Raw genomic sequence first — 6,588 nt, 5'->3', positions numbered from 1 at the left:
GTCCACTCTGCAAGAACAGAGACTTTGAGGCGGATATCCACCACCTGTTGTGGGACTGCGCGGCGCTGAAGCCGACGAGAATTCGGCACCTGGTGGCATTGGGACTCTCACCGGACAACCTGGATTCTTATTTGCCTGGACCCAGGGCCCATATCATCGTTCGCTTCTTGATTTCATCAATTCAGCCCACCTTTTTTATTTATTGAAGCACCTTACTCATCTCTCACTTCATAATGCCCTGAGGCAACACACAACGCTTCAAAAAAATAAAAACATAGAGGCTAACGAAAAGGGTTCAGCCTAAGTTAAGGACGACGCATCGAGCCATGGAAAGAAAAATGTTATGTGTAACGTTAAGAGGCCGGAAGTGGGCATGAGTGGGTAAGGGATCAAAGGCGTATTAATTCCATCGTGGTGGAAATTGAAAGGAAGAATTGGGCTTGGGAAGGGCATGTAATACGTAGGCAAGATAACCGCTGGTCCTTAAGGGTAACGGATCGGATTCCAAGAGAAAGCAAGCGTAGCAGAGGGCGGCAGAAGGTTAGGTTGGCGGACGTGATAAAGTTTTCTGTCATAGGGTAAGCGCAGCTGGCAGGGGTTAGTTGGAGAGATACGGCAGTGGTCTTTGTACTGCAGTGGGAGTAGTCAGGCTGATGATGATGGTGATGACGAGAGCCCGTGTTTTATACACCTACCTGAGCCAGTTGGCTGGGGAAGTGCATCTTCGCGTTGTTGAAAAGTTTCAGCGACAACTTCGCTCTCTATGATGTACCCCGTGTCCCTATAGCCAGCTGGCCGTCTTCCTCGAGCTGCCTTATTCCTGACAAGCAGAGAGGGAGTCTCGAACACAGGCGAATACTTTCGCCCCGCAGTCGTTAGTGTTCAGGTCAAACAGTATGCTACAAATTTAACATTGTCAAACAAACCATTAAAATATAGGTCGATGACGGCCCTTCCATTTAGTTGCCTGTCTGTGGGTCATATACATGTTATGTTTGGCTGGAGATCACAAAGCCGTCGCCCGCAGCATTCTACATGGCTGCCGTAGGACAACTGGGAAGGAATATTGATAATAGTGTTTTGCATTTGCAGATCTGCAAGTTACACAGCTTTAGAGGAAAGAGAACTAAATACCATCACGGAGAGAATAGCTTCGTTGCCTTTTAAAATAAAGCCAGATATTTGATTTTTGTTTAATTGCAGGTCATTGCCACCTGCTCGTCCTGTTCCTTCATAAGAGCGAAGCTACAAATTTAACGCAATAGTAAACCAGTACTAAAGAATTTTCATTGTAAGCTGGGTGCTTGATGTATTTGATATTTTTCTGCGCACTTTTAGGTGCGCATGTGCTGGAGTGCGTATGGCGTAGATGCAGCGCTGGAGGGTATAAGATGGCGCATGCAAAGAAGAGGTTACCACCTCAATGAACATTCCCTTGTCATTTCAGTCATACAGCTCAAACAATGATAGTGGCAGTGATTCACATTCACTAATTTTCGCATTATTTTCCAGCCAAGCTTTTCGGCGTCTATCGATACATTCCTTTCTTCAAAGAAAGTTTCTGTTCCTTGGTAATTTTTTCCAACCAAGGGCTCATACACTCACGAACAAGGACCACGAATCTCATAACTACTTTTCCTGTGTCGTTCCTGCCCATCAGCGCCGCAATGTTCAGTTAAAAAGAAATCAAATCAATGGGGCCGACTACTGCTCAAACCTAAGGCAGCACGAACAGTCCAGCTCCGCTGGTTGCTGCGCGAGAGCAATAGGCTGCCGGCGCCCCCGAACACAGTTCGTGTTAAAGTGGAACATGCTCTCGCTCTATGCATTGCACGTCATGGTCTTCATTTACTTTCACCTGCGGCGCGAACAGATCTCATTACCTTAACCTCGATGAGACCTATATTCTCGCCAGATGTTCCAACGACCCATCAAAAATAAACCGTGAGCCAATGAAGCTAAACACATAGTTTCGCAAGTCCGCCCATTAAATTAATGTAAGAACACTAAAAAGTTTGAAATGTATGTTTTTCATGCGATTGCGTAAGGAGATCGTTCTCCTGAAATCCCGGCTTCGCCCGTCGTGTGGACGCAGTCATAAAAAATTCTAGAATACCTGAAGAATATGGAAAAAGAAAATAACCACGATCGGGGTTCAAACATAGGCCTTCAGCGTGCCATGCGAGCACTCAACAAATAGTCTATGAACGCCCGTTGGTTCAAGCGAGTTAGAGCGGCACCTAGTGTTACGTTATGGTGACTTGGTTACGTCCGTTTGGGATGCCTGCTGGCCTTATAGTAATTAAAAGAAACTGTAAGGAAAACGACGAGCATACGTACGAGCCGCATGGCCATCGCCTGGCTGGACTAGTTGATCTAGAACCACTGTTGGCCCTACTCCCGTTAAGAAGTTTCTCCGAATAAACCCCACCTTACATTTGGTGCAGGTGCCGGGGTAAAATCCCCTCTCTCCGGAACTCCGCAACCAAACGATACCCCCTACCGCGTTGCCTAACCACCAAGCCATCCAGGTGAACCCGGCCGCCGTCGTCTGTGCTGGTTCTCTCCGCCAGCCAGACCCCGCTATCTTCAGTGGCACGGCCGACCTTGGTGTTGAGGATTGGCTCTCATCGTATGAGCGGGAGAGCGCCTACTACAACTGGGACGCGGAAACCCAACTGAACAATGTGATTTTCTATCTCACGGGCGTGGCGAATCTTTGGTATCGGAAGCACGAGGCGGACATTATATTATGGTCTGTTTTTAAAGCAAACTTCTCAGAGGTATTCGCCCGCCCGGCAGTCAGAAAACTCTGTGCGACCAGTGCTTGCGTCCGCGGCCGCAGCAGGTAGGCGAGAACTTCACGAGTTACATCGAGTATGTCGTGAATCTGTGCAAGAGGGTGAACGCTCAGATGTCCGAAGCCGACAAGATCAAGCATATTCTCATGGGCATTGATGACGACGCCTTTCAGATGTAGGCGCGAGAACTGCGCACCGTCGCAGAAGTCATCACTTTGTGTCAAAGCTTCGCGAACTACGCAAGCAGATGGCTCTCAGACGCGAACACACCACGAACGTCGACTTTGCTTGCTGGCCTGAGCCCCGCCGCGGTGGCTCAGTGGTTAGGGCGCTCGACTACTGATCCGGAGGTCCCGGGTTCGAACCCGACCGCGGCGGCTGCGTTTTTATGGAGGAAAAACGCTAAGACGCCCGTGTGCTGTGCGATGTCAGTGCACGTTAAAGATCCCCAGGTAGTCGAAATTATTCCGGAGCCCTCCACTACGGCACCTCTTCCTTCCTTTCTGGTTTCACTCCCTCATTTATCCCTTCCCTTACGGCGCGGTTCAGGTGTCCAACGATACATGAGACAGATACTGCGCCATTTCTTTTCCCCCAAAAAACCAATTATAACCAATTATAACCAATTATATTGCTGGCCTGAACGATGCAAGAGACCAGTCATCGCTCCTACCGCACATCAAGAGCGTCATCCTTGATATTGCCCGCCAGTTCTCGCTAATTTCACGCCATCAAGAGATATCACCACACATAACTCAGAATTTGGGAAACATCATTCAAGAACAGGTCGCTGAGGCTCCCCCGCAAGCCCTTGAGCCCACACCTCTTGCGGTCCAGCTGACATTTGGGGACTTTGTTGCGCGACCTCGCCCACCTACCTATGCACTGCCTCCTGGACCCGTTCGAGAGCCCGCCGCTTTTATTCCGCCGCCTGCTCATCTGCGAACCTCCTGTGGTACGCCTGATAATCAACCACCTGCTCAACTGGGAAATACTTGGCGCACGCCTGACAACCGCACGATCTGAAACTTCTGCGTCTGGTCAGGTCATGTGGCGCCGCTTTGCCGTCGACGCATGAACGTCTCCGGTTTCTAGTTACTGTTTCCACCATCAGTACTCACCTCCTGATGAGCCGCCCCTAAGCCGTTCTCTGTCTCCTGAGCGCACCTCCTTCTCTGGACGCCGTTCGCCTTCTCCACGTCGGCGCTTCATCTCTACGATGCGACGGCGTCCCTCGACCACTCAAGAAGAAATCTAGGTGTCGCAGTTCCTGAGGCAAGAACTGCGCAGTCGTCGAAATTTGAAAGGCCTTGTTTGTCTTCCGGTAATTTATTTGAATTTTTTGCTGAAGGCGTATCTGTGATGGGGCTTGTCGACAACGGTGTTGCGGTCTCCGTCATGAATGCAGCGCTTTGCCAATCTTTGAGGAAAGTTAAGACGCCCCTTTCTAGCCTGTCTTTACAATCTGCAAGTGCGCACCTCATCCAGCCGTTGGCAGCGTTTACTGCTCGAGTAGTCATAGAGGATATTTTGTATTTGGTTGAGTTTATCATTCTGCCGTCATATTCGCATTCGATCATCTTGGACTGGGACTTCCTATCACTTCACAATGCGGTCACCGACTGTGCTCGGGCTCAAGTAGCGCTCTCCTCGTTGCCGAATCCTGTGTCAGAGACTGAAATTTGTGGTTCCCTTGTTTCTGCGAAAGCTTTTGTCGCCTACAGTGCCGATATTCTTACGTGCTCTTCCGTGATTGTGCCTCTCTCCTGTGCTTGTGTTCGCGATGCCAGTGTCCTCCTCACGCCGCGCCTAGTTTTCTGCGTCGCCATTTCCTGCCGCTGCCTTATGCCCTGATCACTTTTTCCGCCAACCTCACCACACTGTGGGTTTTCAACCCGTTAAAAGCTCCTTCACTTTTCGCCGTGGAGAATGCGTAGGCACCGCGCAGCTCTTTGATTCTGTTTTCAACCATACCGACGCTGGCTTAGAATCACCGCCGGTCCCCATGGACGCCCTCAGCTCACCTACTCCTGCGCCCGCCCCGTTGTTGACCGGCCTATTCCTTCGCTCTATCGATACCACTCTACCTCCAACTCAGCGAACCCAGCTTGCGCTTTTTGAAGAGTTTTGCTCCTCCTTCGATTGCCACCAACGCGTTTTGGGGCGCACGTCCACTGTCGAGCATCGCATTGACACCGGCGCCCATGTTCCTCTGCGACAGCGCCCATATCGTGTTTCCGCCACTGGACGACGAGTTATTGAAGAGCAGGTAGACACCATGCTTCAGAGCGGCGTTATTCAGCCTTCCACTAGCCCCTAGGTCTCCTCGGTTTTCCTCGCCAAGAAAGATGGCTCCGTTCGGTTTTGCGTCGATTACCGCCGCATTAATAAGGTAACACGCCATGATATCTACCCTCTGCCCTGTATTGTTGACGCCCTGGATTGTCTACAAGGCGCGGAGCTCTTTTCATCCCTTGGTTTGCGCTCTGGTTATTGGCCGCTCCCAATGGCAGCTCCTGATCATGTCAAAACCGTGCTTGTGACCCCTGACGGCCTCTATGAGTGTACCGTCATGCCTTTCGGCATTTGTAACGCTCCTAAAACTTTCGAGCGAATGATGAATACCGTTTTTTGTGGCCTCGAGAGGAAGACGTGCCTGTGCTACCTGGACGAAATCGTTATTATTTAACTCGACTTTCAAACCCATCTATCTCCCCAGTGGGACGTCTTGACATGCCTCACAAACGCAGGCCTGCAGTTAAAAATGCACATTTGCAGCCCGTGAACTGACCATTTCATGTCACATTGTGTCGAAAGACGGTGTACGCCCTGACCCCGCGAAACTTCGTGCTGTGACTGAATTTCCCAAACCTTGCATCACTAAGGAACTTTGCAGCTTCCTAGGGCTCTGCTCTTAATTTTAGGCGTTCTATTCGCGGCTTTGCCTCAATGGCTGCCCCTTTGACTCAGCTGCTGGGCGCCAATGTCGGTTTTTTGCCTTGTTCACCCGCCTGCGACGACACGTACAACAATTTACTTTGTCACCTCACGGCACCGCCCATCTTCCGCCGTTTCGACCCGGCGGCCACGACAGAAGTTCACAGAGATGAGAGTGGTATTGGTCTCGGTGCAGTACTCGTTCAGTACCAATATGGATCAGACAAATATGTCGATGCCTATGCCAGCCGCACACTTACAATGGCTGAGTCTCACTACTCTGCGACTGAAAAAGAGTGCCTCGCCATTGTGTGGGCCTTAGGCAAGTTTCGCCCTTACTTGTACTGCCGTCCTTTCGACAATGTTACGGATCATCACGCCCTTTGTTGGCTTTCTTCCTTGAAATATTCTTCCGGCCGCCTAGTGCGATGGGCGCTGCGTCTTCAAGAATATAACGTCCGAGTCGTCTATCGGTCGGGCCACAAACATAAGGACACCGACGCCTTGCCTCGCTTCCCGCTCTCTGCCGAACTTGCCGGCCTCTGCGAAATCGGAGTCTTTACGCAGTCTCCCACTGTCAGTGACATGCCCTCTGAACAGCGCAAGGATCCCTGGATTCGAGCTCTTCTCGATCTTCTCTCCGACACATCGGCGGTTGCACCATCCCTCGCGCTGCGCCGTCAAGCTTTGCATTTTGAGATCCGAGCTAACCTGCCTTATCACCGTAATTACCATTCTGATGGACAAAAATGGCTCCTCGTCATTCCTCGCCACCTACGGTCCTATATCTGCTCATTTTTTCACACTGACTTACAATGCGGTCACGTGGGCCTTTTCAAGACTTACACGC

The 6,588-nt window shown here is 50.6% G+C and overlaps 1 non-coding gene across 1 annotated transcript; it reads left to right on the top strand.

Moving 5' to 3' along the window:
- Positions 1-3,106: 3,106 nt before the first annotated feature.
- Positions 3,107-3,178, top strand: TRNAS-ACU (transfer RNA serine (anticodon ACU)). The gene has a single exon. It is a non-coding gene; the product is annotated as a tRNA-Ser (tRNA).
- Positions 3,179-6,588: the final 3,410 nt, after the last annotated feature.

This window comes from Amblyomma americanum, chromosome 5 (assembly GCF_052857255.1).
Source record: "Amblyomma americanum isolate KBUSLIRL-KWMA chromosome 5, ASM5285725v1, whole genome shotgun sequence".
Classification (NCBI taxonomy): domain Eukaryota; kingdom Metazoa; phylum Arthropoda; class Arachnida; order Ixodida; family Ixodidae; genus Amblyomma; species Amblyomma americanum.
This window is presented reverse-complemented; position numbering and strand designations above follow the sequence as displayed.